The following is a 24701-nucleotide window of genomic DNA, read 5'->3' as shown; positions in this document are numbered from 1 at the left end:
GTGTTGTGTTCTACGGTGTTGCCGGTGGGGTTGTGTTTGGTACTAGTGATGTTGGCAGTGCTGCCTCGTTGTCGCACTCGTGTGCTGGTGATGGCAACACTGCTAGGATCAGTGTCTAGCGTTAGTGAGAACAACAGTGTTGCCATTGTTCTGGTAACGTCATCAGTAATGTTGTGTTTGCAGTACTGCAGCGAGGGTGGTGGCATTGTGGTGTTGCTTAAGCACGACGGCACGGTCCTTGATCATGACGGTACGGCCTTTGAGCACGTGGGTACGACCTCTGAACACGACGTTACGACCCCATGAGCACGACGGAACGACCCTTGAGTATGTATGATGGTCTGGCCTTTGACCTTGACGTTTATGGGTCAAGGAGCTGAAGAACGCAATAAGCAGTTCACTGGTGTTGGTTGGACCGTGGCGGTGTTGATATGGCGAGAGTCGTACTAGAGATATGGCGAGAGTCGTACGGGATATGAGGGTCTTGGAAAGACTTATGGTGGGGGAGGGGGGGGTCGTATCAAGCCATGGAAGGTGGTCGTTGGGAGACCTGTGGTGGAGGGTCGCCCCTGGCTAGGGGAGGGAAGAGGGGTCGTAGCGAGACCATATACGGTAGAGGGGGTCTTACCAGACCACTGGAAGGTGGGCGGGGCTAGGGTCGTAGCAAAGACCTACGATTAGGGGTTAGAGGGGAAGGGGCAAGACCGTAAACAAACATGGCGGCCGATGGCGTCACCATTCACAGTTGGGGACCGGCAGTCAGTGTTCCCGGCAGGCTCTTCACCAGTCCGTTTAGAATGTGTGGACGACCACCACGCTGTTCCTGATGGATGGTTCCGGTGAATGACATTATATGTGGTTCGTAATTGTGATCATTTGAGCTCCCACAAGAAGCAGCGGATCGAGGAAAGACTAGCAATTTCCCTGAGCGACACACGCCTCGCTATGTGTAATCTAAGAATAGTTATGAGTAACAGATGGTTCGTGTGTGCGTTTTACACCCAGATGCTGTTGGTAGGTGCGTCTGAGGCTTTAAATGCAGGGTGAGGAAAATAGATTCATTACGCAATGGCCATCATCCAGAACGTAAAAGGTAGCAAGAGTCAGAGATAAAAGGAGTATCAGGTAACGCTGGGAGTGTTGCCATATGGCGTTGCTCGAGTAAGTATGAGTCACCCGGGTGGCAGCAGGTAGGCCAGCCAGCCATGCTGCTTGTTCCTCATCCCCTCGTGCTGTTCCTTAATGCTTCGCCACACGCTCATCTCCACGGCAGCTCGGCACGCAAACCTGTAATGACCGATTCCTGTCGCTGTACCTCATTCTTAGAGCCAGGGGAAAGAAAGAGAGAGGAGGAAGAGGTAGAAACAGGGAGAGAGAGAGAGAGAGAGAGAGAGAGGAGAGACGGAGATGCACAAATATAACCAAATGTAGAAAGTCTTGGGTGGGGGGGGCTACTGGGTGACGGGGGTGTGGGGTGGGGGTATGATAGTGTCACAAGTGTTACGGACGGTCAGAAATTATTGATGATTTTCCATTGAGTTACCTTGTAATATTAGCTCTTGCGAGGTTCAGGTGTTGAAGTGGAGTGTGACTCAGGTTATATTGTCTGTCACACTTTAGTTCTTTCGAACCTCACTGAGCACGACGATACGACCCTTGAACGTGGAAATACGACCCTTTAAGCGTTCGAAGGTACTCCACGCCATTATACTTCAAGGGTCGTCCTACCATGCTCAGTAGCGTACGATTCTTTCTAAAGAGGTCGTACCGCTGACCTCTAGTCGTATTATCATGCTCCTAAAAGGCCTTAAGTCGCATTCACTGGTCGTACCATCGTCCTTTAAGGTGTAAGGTGATTTTATAATAATGTAAAGTCGTTAACATGGTATTTGGTCAGTTACGTAGAGGAAGCTCCTATTTGAGGGTCGCCCAGTATGTATATATATATATATATATATATATATATATATATATATATATATATATATATATGTGTGTGTGTGTGTGTGTGTGTGTGTGTATGTGTGTGTGTGTGAAATAGATAAATGTAAAGCCGTTTATTTTTCTCTCCAGATTTATGTAACTATAAATATGGAGTTTGACTCTAAACTATCAAAGAAGATTAGCTCGTTTACAGCAAAGTTTCTTACCTTTCGTATATTTAAATGTTAAGTGACTATAGAGTGTCGGAGGAAAGACTTAAGAGTATAACAGAGAACAATTTTTTTTTTTTTTTGACAATTCCGACTTATTTAAGTGTTTGATGTGAAAGCTGACAATTAAGTATCATAGAAAATATAAATAGGAAGTTAATTCTTCAAAAACCGTGAGATATTTTGTATGTGGTGCGACAAGATCTCTTTTCAAAAGAGCATAGATCTCTTGGGTGCGGAAGGACTTGAGATTATAAGCATATTTATATCCCTCGGAGGATTTTCGTTAAAGATATCAGGCTTAGGGGTGAGTGGTGTATGGGTGAGCGCCCTCAGTGCTGCGGGAAACAGAAATACGGCAAGTGGAACCTTTGTACTGAACACACACACACACACACACACACAAACTAACTGAAAATGGAGCATGTATACCAGTGCTGGGGGTGTGTGCGGGAGAACAGGAAGTCAGGGCAGCTGAGGACATCACAGACAGGGAAGCAGGTGTCTCTGGTAACCCGGACGGTGTGTGTGTGTGTGTCTGTGTGTACCCTAACCATTGGTGTGTCCATGTTACGACTAGGCTTACCAACGCACTCTCCACCACCCGTAACACACTCTTCCTCTACCATTTGACATTCTAGCTGCTTCTATCGTTGACACGCTGTCATTGATGCTCCCTGCGCCACCGCCAGCCGCACGACCTTTCTCGCCTCGTCACTTGCACGACCATCGCCTTCAACGCTGTTGACACGACACACACTCGACACTGACAGCAGACGTCTTGTGACACCCAGGCAGACACCAACACACGACCATTGACGTATCTGAGACCACTGACGCGCGTCCTGGATAACCGACATATTCTCGTCCATTGATGTTCGCAGGCGTTAGCATACGACCCTTGAGCCAGTGCAGCTGTTTTACGTACGACTGTTGATGTACGACCATTGAAACATGGCTCGTGACACGCGGCCATTGAAACAGCTCATGACACGTGGCCATTGAAACATAGCCCAACCTGGGTCACCATGGCCTAGAGGGATAAGCAGTCACGCCCTTTCTTGAAGACCTGGAAGGTCGAGCATTGCAGGTGAGCTTCGATGCGACTGACTGACTCACCGTGGGGTCGGCGCCCTGTAGGGAGCGTCAGGGGAGGAGCTCCCCTCTCGTGCCCAGGGGAGGTCATGACCCTGAGCTGTGACCTCTGGTGGACGCCTTTTGGCTAAATATCGGAGAAATGACTTCTTACGGGGAAGACAAAGATATGATTTTTATCTCAAGTTTGGGAGGGGGGTAGGTAGGCTGTCACGGGGGACGTCCGCCACCAGGTGTGTCGCTTCAAGTTGTGTGTGGTGGAGACCACGGACGAGTCTGGTCTGGTCTGGTCTGGTAAGAGGTAGAAACCAGGACGATCTTGGTTGTCTGGTAGAGCAGGTGACTCATCATCAGCTGATTTAGTGGATGGAGGGGTGGGTGTTGGGGGGGGGGGGGGATGAGGACGTGAAGGCCTGGTGGCACCCCAGCGATGGATGGGCTGTTGACCAGACCAGACTAAACCAGACCAGACCAGACCAGATCAAGCCCAAACTAGACTAGACCAGATCAAGACCAAACTAGACTGGACCAGACCAGATCAAGACCAAACCAGACTAGACCAGACCAGATCAAGACCAAACTAGACCAGACCAGACCAGATCAAGACCAAACTAGACCAGACCAGACCAGACCCGACCCATCCCGCTCATCTTCGCCTGATACGCTGCCAGGTTAGGGTGGTTGCTGGGGCAGTGGTGTGATAGATGTTATCCTGGTTGCCACCTTCTCCGTTTTCTGTTTCGCTGCTGTGTTGGTAGGTGTTACACCGTCGTGCCACAACTGCTGTGTTGACAGATGTCACATTGTCCCGCCACACCTGCTGTGTTAACAGGTGTCGCACCGTCGTGCCACACCTGCTGTATTGACATGTGTCACATTGTTTCGCCACGCCTGCCGTGTTGACAGATGTCACACCGTCTTGCCACACCTGCTGTGTAAACAGGTGTCGCACCGTCGTGTCACACCTGCTGTGTTGACAAATGAATGGTTTAGGTTTTATCCTTAGGTCTTCTGGATGGTTTAGTATATGTGTCATTTTCTTTGTCGGTCTGATGTAGTTCACACACACACACACACACACACACACACACACACACACACACACACACACACACACACACAAACTTAAGAAGTTCTATGATAGTAGAGAAAGTTCAAGAGACGGGGGCCCCACCAATGTAGAACTCCCTCACCGTACAGCACAAGAGACGGGGCCCCACCAGTGTAGAACTCCCTCACCGTACAGCACAAGAGACGGGGGCCCCACCAGTGTAGAACTCCCTCCCCGTACAGCACAAGAGACGGGGGCCCCACCAGTGTAGAGTTCCCTCACCGTACAGCACAAGAGACGGGGGCCCCACCAGTGTAGAACTCTCTCCCCGTACAGTACAAATGGGTAATTACACACAGTTAAGTTGTTAAATACGACAATGACCCGGCATCACACCCAAGGTTCGTACTGTCGTGCTCACAGGTCGTCCTGTCGTTTTAAAGAGGTTAATAGTGTAATGTATTTCGCGTAGGATTTTGTTTGCCACCACTGTATGCTTGGTCGGGGTTGTATAGATTGTTTGCCACCACTGTATGCTTGGTCGGGGATGTATAGATTGTTTGCCACCACTGTATGCTTGGTAGGGGTTGTATAGATTGTTTGCCACCACTGCCCACGGTCGCTTAACCTGTTTTATGTTCTAGTACAGCCACGTCCCGTCATGCATGTGTTGAACGATGAAAAACAGTATATGATAGGTAATCGGGGCAGTGATAATGGTGGAGTTAGCGATTTTAATCGTGGCAGCGGCTCTAACAGCAGTATAAGTTGCAGCGGCTTTAACAGCAGTATAAGTTGCAGCTGCTCTAACAGCAGTATAAGCATCAGCAGCAGCGGCTCTAACAGCAGTATAAGCAGCAGCAGCAGCGGCTCTAACAGCAGTATAGGCAGCAGCAGCAGCGGCTCTAACAGCAGTATAGGCAGCAGCTGCTCTAACAGCAGTATAAGCAGCAGCAGCAGCGGCTCTTATAGCAGTATAAGCAGCAGCAGCAGCAGCAGCAGCAGCGGCTATAACAGCAGTATAAACAGCAGCAGCAGCAGCAGCAGCAGCAGCAGCAGGACCTTCGTGTTCGGCTAACCACAACAATTGTGACTCACCGACACTAAAGTTGCCTTCCTCACGCTACACCCACACCCACACCTTACACCCACACCCACACCTTACACCCACACCCACACCTTACACCCACATTTTACACCTTACGCCCACACCTACACCGCACACCCACTCCTTACACCTACACCCACACCTTACTGTACACCTGCACCCACCAACCGCACCCCTCACCCACCACCCGCACCCTAAACCCTCACCCACCACCTACACCCTCACCCTACACCCACCGCTTGACACCATTCCCACCCTACGGACCAGGATGGTGGGTGTCGTCATTGAGAAAAGCATCAGGTCATACAGGGCGGCCGTTAGGGTGGGCCGGAGCCTGTGGTGGCTGCTCTGTGCTGGGTGTGTGTGTGTGTGTGTGTTTGTGATTACCTATTTGTACCGTACGGGGAGGGAGTTCTACACTGGTGGGGGTTCCATCTCTTGTGCTGTACAGTGAGGGAGTCTGCACTCCTGGGGCCCCGTCTGTTGTACAGTAATATACAGAATGAAAGAGATGAATGAACAGAAATGTGTAAAGAGTAAATATAAAAAGAAATGTAAATCAGAGGAAGGAATGAATGATTAGATGTCGCTGAATGAACATGTAGCTGCAAAGGAGTGAAGAGGTGGTCGAATGCTTGTGAATGAAGAGAGGAAGATAGAAAGAGTGAGGGAAGGAAGTTGAGTAATTGAGAAAAATAAAGACATGTTAAGACATTTTATTCATAGCGAATCTCTCTCTCTCTCTCTCTCTCTCTCTCTCTCTCTCTCTCTCTCTCTCTCTCTCTCTCTCTCTCTCTCTCTCTCTCTCTCTGAAATATATGAGTAAGAACTTAAGAACTCCCAAGTGGATAATAACCTATATCCAGTGTTACCCACTAGAAGTCTCCCACTGTCGCATCCCCAACCGCCTCAAACCCACCCACCCACACCCCACCACCCCTTTAGTCTCTCTCTCTCTCTCTCTCTCTCTCTCTCTCTCTCTCTCTCTCTCTCTCTCTCTCTCTCTCTCTCTCTCTCCCCACCCCTCTCAACAAGACGTAACAGGTGGTACCCATCAGTGACGTGGGGCCTGCGTCACAAGACAAGCCCCACTCTTGACGTGCGGTGTGTCCCCGACCATGTAGTTGAAGGGGGTTGCTGGGGCGGCCACCCTCTCCCTCACTTTACAGTGGCTCCTGGTTTTCTAAGTGGGTATCGTACAGGCATTTGAATTACTTAAAAGCTTAAGCATTGATTTATTACCATTCATTTATATCATATTGCATGAAATATATATATTGTAGCTGATTTAGGTGTCTTATGATCTAGCTTAGGGCATTATTATCACCATATTAAGGTTAATTAAAGTCAGTATTACTTATGTTTACGGCTTCTAACTAGCGTTCCCCGGTAGGCAATACATCTGTTTCTGGGAGCCACTTGCAACACACATTTGTCAGCGTTGGTATTTCCTAGAACCATTTGAAGCCTCTGTTTGCGTGTGTGTGTGTGTGTGTTTGTACGCGCATTTCGCTGTGTGCGTGTCAGTTTGGCCTCCCTTCCCGGTGTGCGTCGTGAGACAGCACCTGTGACGCGACTTCATACATACTAGCTTTGACGCGTAATTAAATACGTCGTGAGACAGACACTGGCTGTGACCCGTCGTGAGGCTAACATTATGTGACGCATCGGAACGCAGACAGGCAGACAGTAGCCGTGACGCGTCGCAGACAGGTAGACTGTAGCTGTGACCCGTCGTAGACAGGTAGACAGTAGCTGTGACCCGTCGTAGACAGGTAGACAGAAGCTGTGATGCGTCGTAGACAGGTAGACAGTAGCTGTGATGCGTCGCAGACAGGTAGACAGTGGCTGTGACCCGTCGTAGACAGTAGCTGTGACGCGTCGCGAGACAGTAACAACCGTCCTGTTCATCCAGACCACGTAAGATGTAAAATGAAATTCCTTTAAAAAAAAATTTTACCAAAACTGATTTCAAACAACGAAATTATATATATATATATATATATATATATATATATATATATATATATAATCATAATGTGGGGTTTAAGGTGTTTTAGAAGTATGTTAATGGGTTGGCAGGTGTGATTCCAAGGTAGCTTGATGCGGAGTGTGAGTTGAAAGACGGCGTTGCGATGTGAAGCAAGTGTGAACCCACTGGCCACACCACTCACTCTACTCCACTGGTAATTGTGTTTTGTGAATGGACGCCAGCCATTCACCACCGCCGCCACCACCACGCACACACACACACACACACACACACACTTCGTTTTCTGTTGAGGTAGTGATGGTGGTGGTTGACCCGCACTCCGTTTTCTGTTTGTGGGGGGAAGGGGGGGGCGATGGTCGTGTTGGTGGTTGACCCGCATCCCTCGTTTTCGGTTTAGTTGGGGTGGGGTGGTAGTGGTTGTTGACCCGATGGCTCTTCTCTGTTTTGTGGGGTAGTTGGTCGTGGTTTGTCCCGCTTTCCGTTTTCAGTCACAGGATGGATGGTTGACTCACTTTCCTATTTTCTGTTTAATGATGGTTGATGGTGGTTGACCTGATTTCCGTTCACGCCGTGGAGGGAGCTCATGTTGGTTGACTCAAAGTCTCCGTTTTCTGCCGCTTTTTGTATTGATGTTCAAACTGGTCAGCTAGTTTCACATTTGTCTTATTTTACCGGTTGGTGGCCCGCTTCCCGTTTTCTACTTGAGCCAGTGGTCGACTCTGCTCCTATTTATTATACATTGGTAGTTTGGTGGACACGCTCCCCGTTTGGATGTCGTAGTTGAACTGTTTACCGTTGGTTCTGATGGTTAATCAAGTTGTAGTTTACTGTTGTCGTTGTTAGTTTAATGCTTATCTGATTACTGTTAATCCCGCTTCTCGTTTTCTCTGTGGTGTTGGTCCTCGTTTTCTCTGGGTGCAGGCGGTTGGCAGGCTGCCCATAGTGGCTGCCACACTTACTGTTTTCCAAAGGGGATTTTGCTTTGGTTTACCATACCATTTCTACGGATTTTTGTTCGTGGTCTTCCCGTTTTTTAGTTCTGTTCGCCGTTGATTTTCTCGTTTTTGTTGTAAAGAATGATCCACTTCCTGTTTTCACGTTGTGGTCTTTTTTTTTTCTGTTTTTCTGTTGGTGAAGCGTCTTTCCGTTTTCATTCATTGCAGTTGCTGGAGTCTTTTCCCGTTTTCATTCACAAGTTTGTGTAGGCTCTTCCTGTTTTCGTTCGTCGCAGTTGGTGTAACCTCTTCCTGTTTTCCTTCAGTCTAGTTGATGTAGCCTCTTCCTCTTTCCGTTCAGTGTTGTTGATTAGCCTCTTCCTGTTTTCATTCAGTACACTTAGTGTAGCCTCTTCCCGTTTTCATTCAGTCCAGTTGGTGTAGTCTTTTTTCCCGTTCTCTGTCGGTTCTGGCGGGTGACCGCTGTTCTGGTGTTGCTCGTGTCAGCGTGACGGGGTTCGTGTCCTTAGGCCGTTTTCGTTTTATTATTTTCCTTCACTTTTATATATTCGTTTTGCTTGGTGAAAGTGATGGCTTTTAATAGTGGTCGCCATCTTCATCTTCATCACTCAGAATCACTTTTATGGTGAAAGTCATACAATAACACCATGGACGCCCATTATATATATATATATATATATATATATATATATATATATATATATATATATATATATATATATATGACAGAGCATCAAGTAGGACAGGGTGTATGTTCAATAAATCCTCATGAACCGACCATGTTTATGACCTGCAAGGCTTAACCTCTCTCTCTCTCTCTCTCTCTCTCTCTCTCTCTCTCTCTCTCTCTCTCTCTCTCTCTCTCTCTCTCTCTCGTCAAGGGGTCAGGTCAGAGACCAGGTCGCATCGTCGTACCTCAAGGTTCGTCACCGTCGTGTTCCGAAGGTCGTACCGTCATAGTCAAGGGTCGTGCTTCAGGGGTCGTACCGTCGTGCTGAAGTAATTTGCGGGTCGTGGTAATTAGGTTTTCCCTGCCAGATGGACATCTGTCTGTCGTTGCACCGGCTGTGGTTGAGTTCCTGTGTACTGTTGTGCCATCTGTCCAGCTGTGCACCGTGTGCCGTTGCACTATTTGTCCTATGCTGTATACTTACTTGACCACCTGGCCTATCGTGCACCATCTGTCTGCTGTACTGTGTACCTGGTACTTGACACCTGTCTTATCATGCACCATCTGTCTGCTGTGCTATGTACCTGGTACTTGACCACCTGTCCTATCGTGCACCATCTGTCTGCTGTACTGTTACCTGGTACTTGACCACCTGTCTTATCATGCACCATCTGTCTGCTGTGTTGTGTACCTGATGCTTGACCACGTGTCGTATCATGCACCATCTGTCTGCTGTACTGTGTACCTGGTACTTGACCACCTATCCTATCGTGCACCATCTTTCTGCTGTACTGTGTACCTGGTACTTGACCACCTTTCATAACTTGTACCATCTTTTTAAGTGTCGTACTTAGTACCTCTCCTTTCACCAACTGTCACCCATTGCGCCATCTGTCCACTGCCTTTTACCACCGTCTGATGACGCATTTGTCCTCATTTCTTCACCAGCTGTCTCTCGCTGCACCGTCTGCCGCACCGTCTGTGCCATCGGCTTATTTATAAGAGTTACGTTTTATCTTCATATTACAAGGAAGAAAATCCTTGCAGCAGCGGCCTGAAGATAGACCTTACTTACCACATACACTTATAACTTTATCTCCCGTAAAGTACAGTTGGTATAAGTAATATTTAAGTCTTGCTTAATGATGAATCTAGTGTAAGTAATAGATAAGTGTTCCTTGATAGTACATCTCTGGTGCGGGTTGAGTGCTCTTAAAGGGTGAATCGCTTTTATTTTATAAGTAATAGTTAAGTAATAGTTAAAGGTGAATCTCCGGTATAAGTAAGAGTTAAGTGTGACTTACGGACGGGGTCTTGGATAAGTAGTAGTGTGGGAAGTGGTGCCCCCAGGCATGGACAGGGTGCGTGTCTGTACTCAGCCACAACAGTCACCACAAGTACCGCTACCTCACCACACCTCTCCACCACCACCACCACTACAACAGCGTCACGTGTGCATTACAACCGTAACACGGGTTATTGGTTAATGCTTCATAGGCTGTAACTGTTACAAGTATTATTGGTTCATGTGACGTGCACAGCGTAACTTAATGGTCTTATTGGTTCATGTGACGTGCACAGTGTAACTTAATGGTCTTATTGGTTCATGTTACGTACACAGTGTAACTTAATGGTCTTATTGGTTCATATTACGTACTTTAACTGTCACAAGTGTTATTGGTTCATGTTACGTACACTGTGTTACAAGTGTTATTGGCTCATGTTACGTACACTGTGTTACAAGTGTTATTGGTTCATGTTACGTACACTGTGTTACAAGTGTTATTGGTTCATGTTACGTACACTGTTACAAGTGGTATTGCTTCATATTACGTGCACTATGTGTTGCTAGTTCATGTTACGTACATTGCAACCGTTCACGATTTATGATTGGTTGCTTATCAGCCAGTCATACCATACTAGCCCACGATTGACTGCACATGAACCAGTGATCGTGGCAGTTAATGGTCTCAAGTTGTATATGAGAGAGAGAGAGAGAGAGAGAGAGAGAGAGAGAGAGAGAGAGAGAGAGAGAGAGAGAGAGAGAGAGAGAGAGAGACTATATTTCTCCTTTCATCAAGCTATAACTTAAACCATGTGTTCATCTTCGCTTGTATCTCTCTTTACAAGATGTTAGGATATCTGTCTCCTGTACAGCGGTAAGTCTATTCTTGAAGTTGGTCTTTAGGATACTTAATCAAAAAGGAATTAGGTCAGTTGTGTTACTGTATTACATTGCCATTGGAAAACGGGAACATGATACATTTTCTGTTGGTTCGTCTTCTTGTGTTGATGGTTCTTTCCCGCCAGATATAACAGCGGATTATTTGGCGGGAAAACACAGCTGGTAGCATAAGGGAATGACCCGTATCCCAGAATTTCTCGTGTATATTTTTTTTTAATCGTATCAGTAAAACTAATGTTTCCTTTCACAACAAACGTGAAGCGGAAGCTTAACGGCATCAGTCAGTATAGTGTGTGTGTCTGTGAGTTCGTCCGTCCATGGTATAAGATTGTTTATGAGGTCTACAATCTGGTTTATATATATATATATATATATATATATATATATATATATATATATATATATATATATATATATATACAGTGTCCACGAAAAACTTTGTCCGCCTCCCCGTACATTTTCAAAGGCGATGTCACACACATTTTAATACGGTGTCATCTCTCCTGTGCCCTTGATTACCATCGGCAGACGTTTGGGCATGGAATTGGCAAGGTTCCTGGTGTTGTCTAGGTCCATGTTTTGGGTACATTGGGTCTGAATCTCCAGAATGAGACATTTCAATACTGATGTTTTCTAGGAAGCAGCTGCCTGATCGTGTGTTCTGAGCGCCCATTGCACCTAGAAATTTCAAGTGTACCCACATTTTCTTGCTTCCAGGCGAGAATTCGGGTTTTCTTCTTCTTAGAAAGGTAAGAGCCAACCATCCTGCAGCGCAGGTGAATGAAATACTTCGTCCAGAAGAGAAATTTCCAAAATGAATTGGCAGCAGGAAGAGTGAAGAAAGAGCATACTTCCCTCAAAATGGCCTGAGGCACACTGAGGTGGGTTGTTGGTGTTCACACAGTTAAAAGCACTAGTTTCAGCGACCAGATTTGCGATGATTTCACAATGAGAGCGTCATAAACTTGTATCACAATAAACCTTAACCATGTATCGCCTTTGAGAGTAAGTGGTAGGCAGACAGTGTTTTTGCGGACATTGTACGTACAATATATAGGTGTTGCTGGGCTCCGCCTGCAAGTGGTTACACCGCGAGTGGAAAGTCGTCCCCAGCGAGGCTGTATTATTGGAAGTAGTCTCGTCAAATAACTTTTCACCCCCCTGGAAGTCATCATTTTCCTGCTACTTTAAGTAGCGCACACATGGAGCTGCAAGAGCTCCTGGAAACGGAGTCCTGGGATACTTAAATGTATATCAACGGAATACTTCAGTGGAGTTGTAATTAATTCTTGTTACACCAGTGCTCCATGATAAGGAAATAGTGTGTTACGTTGTACGTAGACAGGCCCAGGTGTTGTATACACTAGTCTTCCAAGTGTTGGCACTGTCTTCAGTAGGTGTACACACCAGTGTTGCAAGTGTTGGACCTGTCTTCAGTAGGTGTACACACCAGTGTTGCAAGTGTTGGCCCTGTCTTCAGTAGGTGTACACACCAGTTGCAAGTGTTGGCCCTGTCTTCAGTAAGTGTACACACCAGTGTTGCAAGTGTTGGCCCAGTCCTCTGAGATATGAAAGTTGAAGTATAGCCAAAGGACGAGTTGTGTCCAGGAGAGAGAGAGAGAGAGAAAAAAAAATCGTTGAATGTTTTCTGGTTTCTTTGGGCGGAGGCGATGTTGGTAGTGGCTAAATATAACTTTCAGTGATGGCAGTATTGCCGTGAGCGCAAGCGCTTGCCTCGTGTTGCCATGAGCGCCAGTGCTTGTGTTTATATTGCCATGAGCTTCAGTGTTTGTGTTGCCATATGTAGCAGTCCATGGGAAGGACAAATCACAGACAGCAAGGTGAAGCAGAAGGCTACTCCCCAACCACCTCTCCATCCGGCTCAACTGCCGGCTGGAAAAAGACGATTAAACAAAAAAAAGAATCATCGTGTTGTGTCATAGGAACATACTGCCATGGAAATTCTGCAGGAAAGTGCTTCCTAGAAAACGTTCCCCATTTTTTTTAAGATCTCCGTTGGCTGGAGTCTGGCAAAGACAGGATTAGTGGTAATCTGTATTATTTGATTGTTAGCTGATGTCAGTGTAGAATTTTTCTACAAGTGAGCATACTTTGGCCCGTATTGGTATTGCATCTCGTTGCTTGTTTTTTTTTGCCTCCGTACTGTTATTTCTGGTCGTTGAGTCACTGAAAAAGAAGAAAAAAATGAAAGGTTTTCGTCTGTTATGTCATGTCGTATTGAAATTCCTGTCTTTTGTGGGAGCATTATACCCTGGGGGGAGGGTCGGTTAAGTATTAGACTTTCCGGAGAAAAATGAAGACGTGGCAAAGAAAATGGATGATATAGAAAATGTTTACTGGGAGGTTAAGTGGACAGAGAGGTATTTCGGTTGCCGTGAACGCCAGTGGTTGTGTTGCCACGAGTGATGGTAGTGTTAAGTTATATTGCCACGTATGGGTATCAACACTAGTGTTGCAGGCGGGAGTCGTAGCTTGTGGGGGGGATCAGTGTTGGCGGTGTTGCCGGATGTGAGTCACCGAATATGTCGCTGCTTGTGAGAATTTCTGGGAGCTAGTGGAGCGCTAAACTAGTGTTGCCATACGTGTATTGGTGCTGGCAGTGTTGCCATATGTGACCAGTGGTGCTCGTAGGGTTGTGATAAGTTGTAGTCCATGCATTGCCTTACTATGGTTAGTGTTACAGTGTAGATGGCAGTGCTTGTTGTGTTGCTGTGTGTATCTCCGACTAGTATTGCCATACTCATCAGTATTAGTTGTGTTGCCATATGTGAGTATTAGTGCTAATAGTATTGCCAACATGATTAAATCTTTGTAGTGTTGATATATATATATATATATATATATATATATATATATATATATATATATATATATATATATATATATATATATATATATATACAGCAGCATCAGTAACAGATAGCCAACGGAAGCGTGTCAGGTGTGAGAGGTGGCAGCAACAGTGTCTCTGCCCCTAGTCAGCAGCCAGCGTCAGCAGCTGGGAAGAGCGACCGGCCAGCGTACAAAACAGCTGACGCGGCCCAGGCGGGTGGGGTGTGGAGGGGGGACGGAAGCATTGCCATGAATGGCCGACGTGGAGTGGGGTGGGATGGGGGTGTCTGTCTAGCCGTTACAGATTATTCATTGAATGAATGAATACTGGTGGAAGGAGGACGGAGTTTTTAGTGAGAGACGTAGGAAACGGTAGACTGAAACGTATATACGTAAACCCAGTGACCCGTATGGTGAACTAAGTCTGACAGTACAAAAGTAAACTAGGCCTGACCCAGTACATTTGTAAGCTTATTGGTAAACTTGTGTCTCCCTGATGATGGTGATTATTACAGGAAGTGCACTTGGGAACTGTATCTGTTTTATTGTTCCCCTGATGTAGGGATATATTTATACACACACACACACACACACACACGGCATGTAGCGTTGTAACATACGGTAGCTTAATAGCTTCAACAGGAGCAGCATCAGTAACAGATAGCCAACGGAAGCGTGTCAGGTGTGAGAGGTGGCAGCAACAGTGTCTCTGCCCCTAGTCAGCAGCCAGCGTCAGCAGCTGGGAAGAGCGACCGGCCAGCGTACAAAACAGCTGACGCGGCCCAGGCGGGTGGGAGTGTGGAGGGGGGGACGGAAGCATTGCCATGAATGGCCGACGTGGAGTGGGGTGGGATGGGGGGTGTCTGTCTAGCCGTTACAGATTATTCATTGAATGAATGAATACTGGTGGAAGGAGGACGGAGTTTTTAGTGAGAGACGTAGGAAACGGTAGACTGGAAACGTAGTATACGTAAACCCAGTGACCCGTATGGTGAACTAAGTCTGACAGTAAACAAAAGTAAACTAGGCCTGACCCAGTAAACATTTGTAAGCTTAACTTGGTAAACTTGTGTCTCCCCTGATGATGTGATTATTACACGAAAGTGCACTTGGGAACTTATCATGTTTCATTTTCCCCGTGGACTCGTAGGAATATATATATATATATATATATATATATATATATATATATATATATATATATATATATATATATATATATATATATGCACATTTAACACTCACCAGCTCTCTGTTGTCTATCCAGTTTTGATTCATCAGATAAAATGTGAATTAAATGTCCTGTATTCATGTATCACTATTCTTAAATACCTGACGTAATTCCTGTGCCTGTATGCCTTTCAGGCGCAGTTGGAGGGTGGTGTACCTCATTGTGTAGTGGGGGGAAGACTGAGAGAAATGAATAAACTCACAACTGAGATCAGAGACTCATGATTGTATAGTGAGGGAGGCGAGATACACAAGATATAGTGAGGAAGATGAGGAAGACAGAGACGCACAGAGCGTGACGTTAGTGGGGAGTGAGCATTACAGGCAGGTTGTAGATATGGACGTGTGTGTGTGTTTGTGTGTGGGCAGAGGCCGCCCCGGCCTGGCCAGCCTAGGAATTGACCTGATGCTGAGGCTTACGTCCCCCCCCCCCCCCCCCCCCCCTCGCTCCTCAGCCAGCAGGAACAGCAGTCACTCGCCTTAGCCGGGAGGACAGCAGCCAACCTAAGGCATGGCAGGGTAGGATCCTGTCTCGCTTTCGGACGCAAAAACCAGCGGAAGATTTTACGTCGTACATTGTAAAATTATTCACAGAATGTTAATTACCTCCTTCATCACGTGAGCCGTCTGCTCCCCAGCAGTGAACCAGTTCCCCCCCCCCCCCCTCCCTTCCTTCTTCAGGTATCAGGTGGGCGGTACGCGTCCACAAAACTGGATTGGCAGTGAAGAAAGGAAGTGAACGTCGTACGCCCGCCAGTGGTCATCGCGCTTGCTGCCATACGTCGGATGAGAATCGGACAGCTTAGAGCGGGTTGCCTGACGTCGTACACGTCACACTCAAGTGGTCCAGCTGTCGTTCTCAATGGGGTCGTACAGTCGTACTTAGTGGGGTCGTACCGTCCTGCTCAAGTTGTTTCTCAGTCGTGGTCGTAACAGAATTCCCTCCCATATGCACTTTCACCATCTTCACTATCGCCACCTCGCCTTCATCACCACCACCACTTTCACTCTCATCATCTTTACTATCACCATCTTCACCTTCACTATTGCCATCTTCATCTTCTCTATCTACCCTTTGTACCACTATCTTCACTATCACTGCTTCAACGGAACTCATACATCAAATTTCGCAATCACTTGAGCTCAGATTATCACAATATTCAAAATGCTTTATTTTCACTATCATCATTGTCGTTACTCACTATCCTTCACCATCAACAAAGTCACTATCACCTTTTCGTCTCGTGCAGACGAAAGTGACGTCACCATCACCCGTTAGGCCGGCGGACACTATTATCACTCTCATCACGTCACCAGGCAGGTAAGTCTGCTTGCACCGGCTGCAGAGGTCACCAGGTGCAGTGGCCGTGACCTGGTGACTCTACCCTCGTGGTCACCAGGTGCGATGGCAGTGACCTGGTGACCGCCTCGTGGTCACCAGGTCCGGTAGCGGTGACCGCAACCTGGTGACTGCTTCGTGGTCACCAGGTGCGGTGGCCGTGACCTGGTGACTGCTTCGTGGTCACTATGTGCGGTGGCCGTGACCTGGTGACTGCCGTTCAACATGGCGGAGCTGGAGACTTCAACTCGCCAGCCTCCCCCATGTAGTGATCCTGGCCTCCCTCACCCGCACGACATGCACACTGACCACTCCCACTCTGGTCGTCTGGTATGATGGCTCTCACACGACATCGAGTTGGTGGTTCTCGAAAGCAGGCGCTTGCGGTGGTAGGAGGGAGGATGATGTGCGACTCCTCTCTCTCTCTCTCTCTCTCTCTCTCTCTCTCTCTCTCTCTCTCTCTCTCTCTCTCGTAACAACGTACGTGCGTGCCAGCGTGTGTCAGCCGGACGGTAGGTTACGTAACTCCCATTTTTCGTGGGAGGCGTCATTTGAGGGCCTCCGTTTTCCTCCTTAGGTTTACTTGTTAGGTGTCTTACCTCCTCGAACATTTGTTGGGGGTATATAATGAGGGTGATTTTATTTGGGAGTATATCTGGGGAATGTTTTCTGGGGTTGTACTTGATGATTGCATTTTTTTTTTTTTTTCGTTTATTATATATTGTGGAAATGATTTTGGGAGCGTATGTCTGTTTCGTATCAACTCTTGTGTACTCTTAGGTTCATCATCTTGTAAGTTAGAGTTTGGATAACGTCCGTAGGTGTAGTTAGGGAGTGGCTGATACATCTCGTTCTTGCCTCCTTATTTATAACGTAAATGTTTTGAACTTGAGCACGGCGTTAGGGTATGGCGGCCTAGCCTGTGACCATTAAGGATCAGGTCTAAATCCAAGCCGTCATTCCTAAGGGTCATAAGGTCGTGCTCAAGGGTTGTATCGTCGTGCTCAAGGGTCGCATCGTCGTGTTCAAGGGTCGTATCATCGTGCTTAAGGGTCGCATCGTCGTGCTGAAGGGTCGCATCGTCGTGCTCAAGGGTCGTATCGTCGTGCTCAAGGGTCGTATCGTCGTGCCCAAGGGTCGCATCGTCGTGCTCAAGGGTCGTATCGTTGTGCTCAAGGGTCGTATCTTCGTGCTCAAGGGTCTTATCGTCGTGCTCAAGGGTCGTATCGTCGTGCCCAAGGGTCGCATCGTCGTGCTCAAGGGTCGTATCATCGTGCTCAAGGGTCGTATCGTCGTGCTCAAGGGTAGTACTGTACTCAGAGGAGGTTAAGATACAGGAAGTCATTTAATTTCTTTTATCATGTAGTTGACGACCCCGCTTGTCTGTCCCTCCGTCCGGTTTGGATGGCTTTTCCTGTAGTGCTGTCGTCTTGTCTCTGATGCTTGGTGCTTATTTATGTTACGCATGGCTTAGCTGTGGCACCCCCGGCTTAGCTGTGGCACCCCTGGCTTAGCTTTGGCATTAGCACATTACCATTAGTTCTGCTGGCGTAGCTGTGGCATTAGCACATTAGCATTAGTTCTCCTAGCTTAGCTGTGACATTTTAGCTCACCTTGATTGTCCTCCCGATGACTTAGCTGTGATAATGATGGCTTAGCTTATTCACCTGGGAGTTAGCTGTGGCTGTGGTATCTTGGCTTGTGGCAGCATCGTCCAGGCCTCAGAACCTGGATGTACATGGACCAGCAACAGTAGTCTGTGGTGAACTAACAGACGGAGAGCTTCCGTTTCTTAACCGAATAACGGTTGTACCGCCTACCGTTAACGGCTTTCATCTTCTGTTGGGAGTTTGGGCAGCTTGAAAGGTCTGCGGGGCTAGGGAAAATGTGATTCTCTCTCTCTCTCTCTCTCTCTCTCTCTCTCTCTCTCTCTCTCTCTCTCTCTCTCTCTCTCTCTCTCTCTCTCTCTCTTTGTAAGGTGGGGAAATTATTATAGATGAGCCATCAACAAACTATTGATAAGTACCAGGAAGTTACAAGTCACTTATAAAGACGAGGGTACGACCCTCGGGTTGGACGGTATGCAGGACGACCCTCTGGTTTGATGGCCTGGTTGGTACAGATCTGCCATGCCCAAGGGTCGTGCTCTCGTACCCCGGGTTGTGTTGGAGATCCACGTATGTTGGAGGTGATACGTGGCCTGAAGGAGCTGCTGGTGGTTTTAGCTTTGGTGCTGATGACTTAGTCGAGGCTGCTGGTTGGCTTAGCTGTGGCTGCTCCTGCTTCCTGCTGGTGCTGTTCTTGGGTTTTGGGGCTTACATATGCGCGGAAGATCCTGCCTTAACTACCTGTGTGCCTGGCCAGCCAGCCTCTACCACGGTACGACCCCTCGAGCAACACAGTACGACCCTTCGGTCAGTTGACCCGGCTTTCAACATAACGCGGAAGACGATGTCATACCCCAGTGGCCACATATTGGTGCCCAAGGGTCGTATCGTTGTATTCGAGTCTTACCCTCCTACCCAAGGGGTCTTAGCTTCGTCCTCAAGGGTCGTATCCTCCTACCCAAGGGGTCTTAGCTTCGTCCTCAAGGGTCGTACCCTCCTACCCAAGGGGTCTTAGCTTCGTCCTCAAGGGTCGTATCGTTATATTCGAGTCGTACCCTCCTACCCAAGGGGTCTTAGCTTCGTCCTCAAGGGTCGTACCCTCCTACCCAAGGGGTCTTAGCTTCGTCCTCAAGGGTCGTATCGTTATATTCGAGTCGTACCCTCCTACCCAAGGGGTCTTAGCTTCGTCCTCAAGGCATAATTTCTCTAAACAAAAGTGACTTTACATTAATATATAACTGAGCTCAATTACTTCAAAGTTCATGAATTATTGAGAACTTTCATTCATCTGAAGTGATTAACTTATGCTCCATGTTTTATGAAGTGTAATTATAATTAACCTGTGGGTATCAGAGGATAAAGGTATCATCCATGAAGGAAGTGTAGACAGTGGCGAACCTTCATTCATGAAAGAAAATGGTGAACCTTCACCCATGAATAAAGTGTAAAGTGGCAAAATTTCGCTCAATAAGAAATAGGCGAACCGTCATTCATGAAGAAAGTGTAGAGCGTGGCGATCCTTCATTCATGAAGAAAGTGTAGAGCCTGTCGATCCTTCATTCATGAAGAAAGTGTAGAGCCTGGCGATCCTTCATTCATGAAGAAAGTGTAGAGCCTGGCGATCCTTCATTCATGAAGAAAGTGCAGATGGTGGTGTGTGTGGTGAGGAGGTCATCAATGGACAGCCATGACCACAGTCTACGCTACGCTTGCCATGTTAACTCCCAAGATTAAACTTTTTTTTTTTTTTCCTACCTAACCTTGGCCTGACTCTGCTCTCAGCGGATGTTATCTGCTCAGGTTACCATCTGTTACTCCAGCAAACCACACTTAGAGATATTACTGCATAATAAAAGTGTTTTAGCCAGCTTTTTCAAAAATATTATTCAATATATTTTTACGTTGAACACATCCCTGCATTCTCGAAGATTTATGTCAAATAAACCTTATATAAATGGTTGTAGGGATGCTATTCTTGTGTGTCATTCGTGCCACTGTGGACCACGAATGTTTCACATGTTCGTTTATGGAATAATATTTCGACCTGGGATGACAGAGTGGCGGGAAACAAGCAAAGTGTTGGTAGGTGAGCGGGCGGCGATCTGGCCACCTCCGACATATAAGGCCTGACCTTGGCTGCCTCTCGAACCCTCCTTCACGCCAACGACTCTGGCTTAAGCCTCGCACATGTGTGATAAGGATATGTGTATTTCATTTAAGCTTATCCTTATTTTGAGAGTTGATTGTACCTTTCTGTAGATTTAGTAATATTACATATTTCATTTTGGTCACAGAAACGTTTGTTCGATGTAATACACCTGATTTATAATGATATGGACAAGCTTTCTTATTAGGAATTTACATTACTGTAGTTTTTGTATTGATCTGTACATATTAATACCGTAGTAAAACTTGCACAGAATGAAAAGAATAAATGATCATTAACGATAATGACTTTTAAGTTTCTGCGGTGCGGGGTCCAGGCACACTCGCACTTTGTGTACAACCATGTGGAGTGGGGTTAGGCCCGGGGATAGGTAAGGATGGTGGGGGAGGGGAACCATCCTAGTAGACGTCCATCCACAGGGCGGACAGCACGCGTATATCATGTTCTGCACACATCACTATCGCAGTCTCTCGGGGCATTTCGACATGAATGGATGTGTATGCGAGTCTGACATTAAAGTCTCCCCCCCATTAAGAAATAAGAGGGATGATTGATTCGGTTGAAGAACGCCTGTATGTAATGTTTTAGTTTATATAATTTGTATGTAGAGTGTGATGACGTCACGTGTAAGGAGATTAACCCTACAAGTGTCTGGAGTTTGGCAACATTGACGATCACATCTTTTTAAACCTAAAGATTTAATAGTTTATTTGAAATATCAAAATTGATTGAACTTCCAGATTGGTTTCTTTTTCAATTTTGAAGAGAAGAACATATTAACCTTTATGATGAATTATGTATGAAGCAAGGTAATAATTACTAAGAAAAGTAATTCTGGAATCACGGTATGGCAACAGTGGGTGACGTCATACATGCCTTTCCTTCTGAAGCTGTCGACTTGTGAGTCTCGGACAGTGTTGTCTACCTTGAACCACGCACCACCTGCCTTAAACGTATAGTTCCTGTATAGCCTTAGATGCACTCTAGCTATATTTTAGAAACCATGATAACATTGTTCAATACTTCAGTGTTGGCACGTATTAGTTCCTGAAGCTAAATGAAAGAGCTCAGCTGTTCTTTGTTATCTTTTTTTGCTCACTCATGGAATTATGTAATATTTAATTATTCATTTATGATTATAACCAACTTAGTAGTGTGGCATCTTATTCGTAAATACATTTGTATGTACATATCAGTTAAACGTTACCCTTATGCTGAGGCAAGTAGTAATGCGTGGAACATACCTACCATGAAATACCATTGATTAACACACTCATGAATTTGTACTTTGATGCTCAAGAATTAATGAGAAACTCACATTCTCAGTCATGTGCGTAGACACTTGTAAGACACACTTAGTGTTGAGCGTCACACCGCGCCGAGTGTGACTCACAGTTTGTTGACATTGGCCTGAGTATGTGGAGGACCTGCGAGCCAAGGTGTGCTCACAACAAACAAATATAAACACATCCTGAGAGAAGCGAGGTCAGGCAAGGTTCTGGAGCTTTTCCTCAACGGAGAAATGACTCGCTGTAACTAAGGTCTCCTCCAGGATCTTGGTGTGCCTTCGGGTTACTGAATGTTTGGTTTAAATTATCTCCTGCATCCAGCCAGACGTCCTGCCGTAAGTGCGAGGCGTATGAGACCGCCCATCCTGGTCCGGTCCCTCCAGCCTGGCGCGAGGCTTGGCTACCATGTCGCCATGGCTATCTCGTTGGCCGATAGTGTCGGAGCCAGGAATTTGAGGTCAGTTGGGGGAGAGGAAGTAGTCGATTAAGTCCTGATATTTAGAATATCCGTGACTCGTGTACTGACAATGTGTAAAATGAGTAGACACGTGTCTTGGCCGAAGTATAAACATGTTTTTATGTGGCTACTTATATTGACTTGATGTTATTGTCACTTGGGGTAGTACTCTCTCCGATGACGCATTTTCTCTCGATATTAATAGGTTAGTTGCGTAGTTGATTGTGATAGGCTCGCGTCGTAATATTTTTCCTGATAAATTATGTATTGCGTCTGTGGTCATGGCATCTATTGTGATTACATATTCTTTCATGGTGGTGGTTGGGGTTAAGTTACCTTTCATCTTTCGGCTGATAAGTTATCTTACTCGCCGTCCACTTGTTGATGCTGCATTTTTCTCTCGGCGCCGAGTGTTTGATAACAGTCACACGGCGGTGGATTGTCTCTGGTGGTGCGTTGTCATCCCGTGATCGCTGTACGTCAAGCCTAGCTGAAATAACAGTGGCCGTTTTTCTTTCCCCTGGGAGTTGGAACGTACCATTAAGAGATGTCTACTGACGAAGGGATGCATACAGTTTTTAGTGTTTTAACCAAGCATTTATAGGAATACGGTACAGCAAAACTAGCTCAAAAGCATTCAATGACATCTTTATCCTTTTCATCTCTCTGTGACATTTATTGTCTTCATAAAACATCTTGAAATTTAGTCATGGACAAGTAAAGTTTTTCAGATGGGTTATGATTCGATTAAACGTATTTCATATGTTCATGTTTTTCTTTCTTGTAAAGTCCAAAACAATGAGACATAACAAATGTTGCCAATTAGTCGGACGGCAGAACTTGACCCACTTGCCTAGCTCAGCAGTGTGCTATCTTTCTCCCTTCTCTGTAGATATAACTTGGTTTTTTAAGGTGGTTGTTTTGTGTGCCCCGCCATTACCTAGACCCCGTCATACTTACTTGGCAAGCCACTGCGTCACGTGATTACTTTGTTGCTGCTGGCAACTCAAGGAAGGGGGCCAGTGTCATATCTGTTTCTTCCTCTACACTGCCAAGCTTTGGAACTTTTATTTAAGTCCTTTACGAAGATGTTAGCTACAACCTGTCACTTTTGAGTAAGCAAGTACTCCAATTCTTACAAATCTAGTTGATTGTTTTATTTTCCTCATGTACTTCTCTTGTCTTCATAGCCTTTGAGTTTGCCCGGGTCCAAGCCATTTAAAAAAAAGTACGATGTACAGCATTGAACCAGTATTTAGATAGTGAAGAGTAAGTCAGTATCTCGTTAAATAGGACTTGAAACATACATATGTTCTTTTAGCATATTTCAAATTTCGTATCAACGTAATGTTTCTCACCAAAATTCGTCCATACCACATGAAACATTCATATTAACTTATAACTAAATCAGTCGTTAACTCGACAGTTCATGTTAACAGGTCTCCTACGTGATCTGTTCTTGTTTGCGTAGCCATTATTTGTACACGGGTCTCTGTCTTGGTAAGCCTTGTTTACTGTGAGATTTATGTTAATTGGTTAACTGTAGCGCAATAAACATACGAATGTGGCGGGTCTGCCTACTTGGCAAGGGGTTGGATACTTCAAATACCTCTGGATGGCGTCGAGTGTGTCGTCTCAATGTGCTGGGGATAAGGAGGGCGTAATGATCAACATGAGTTCCCCCCACGTAGACCTTTCTTGTCTTGCACGGCGTATCATCTCCTATCACCATTGCGGGAGATTAATGTTGGTCGCATCTTTTGTCGAATAAGATTGTCCGCTGGTCAGCAAGTGTACATAAGGTTTGATGATGAAGAGGTTAGAGTTGGGTTAGTTTTATTTATTTGTGCTGGAAATTTCACTTGTAGTTAGCCTTGCTGGCATGTCCTGGAAATGTAATTCTTCACATTGTGCGTAACCTGGTCGTTCCTCTTTTTCAGGTAAGTCGGTAATGGAAGCAGCGACTGTCTGGGTGTGGTATGCTGGACGCAGAGGCTCGGGTATGTTGCTGAGATATGTGGTTGACGAAGCATGTAGATGGGATTAGATAAGATAAACCCGGTTTGTTTTTATGGGTAGTGGCTGTTTAACCCATTCCTTGAGCACGAAGGTACGACACTTGACAACGACTATGGGCGAAGTCAAATGCCAGGCCATCAAGGGTCGCACCGTCATTGTGGTCAAAAGGTTATGTGTAGAGAGTGAATGCATGGACTGAGTTCTTTAAGTGTCATTACTTCATAAGTTGAGTGAGTCAAGGGTATTTGAAGGCTTAAGTAGATCTAATTACTTATTACCCATGGATAAGTGGTGGCTTAATTGGCCACTGATTCCTGATACGCAAGCAGGTAAGGGGTTGTTTAAGAGACCACTAGTTTCTCTAAGGAGGTGAATATGGAGTAAGTGGTGGTTTGAGAACTTTATCGTTTTATGTGATACATACGTGCAATTTAACGTGGGTTTTAAGTGCAGGGGGAAGTGGGTTATGGTGAAGTTTGCAATACTGGTGAGTGGTGATTATTGTTGTGTGTGGGAAAGAAAATGTAAT

The 24701-nt window shown here is 46.1% G+C and overlaps 1 protein-coding gene across 15 annotated transcripts in view; it reads left to right on the top strand.

The window, feature by feature from the left end:
- The window catches only part of LOC139756297 (uncharacterized), a 185963-nt gene that overhangs the window by 90130 nt on the left and 71132 nt on the right, over nucleotides 1–24701 (top strand). For 2 of the 15 annotated variants that reach the window (XM_071675571.1, XM_071675573.1), the window contains exon 3: nucleotides 24094–24153. The exons of the other annotated variants lie outside the window; for them this stretch is intronic. The gene's annotated coding sequence lies outside the window, so the exon portion shown is untranslated. The remainder of the gene's footprint in view (nucleotides 1–24093; nucleotides 24154–24701) is intronic. 15 annotated transcript variants of the gene reach the window in all.

Source organism: Panulirus ornatus, chromosome 21 (genome assembly GCF_036320965.1).
Source record: "Panulirus ornatus isolate Po-2019 chromosome 21, ASM3632096v1, whole genome shotgun sequence".
NCBI lineage: Eukaryota > Metazoa > Arthropoda > Malacostraca > Decapoda > Palinuridae > Panulirus > Panulirus ornatus.
The sequence above is the reverse complement of the archived record's forward strand: the minus strand, read 5'-3'. Positions and strand labels throughout refer to the sequence as shown.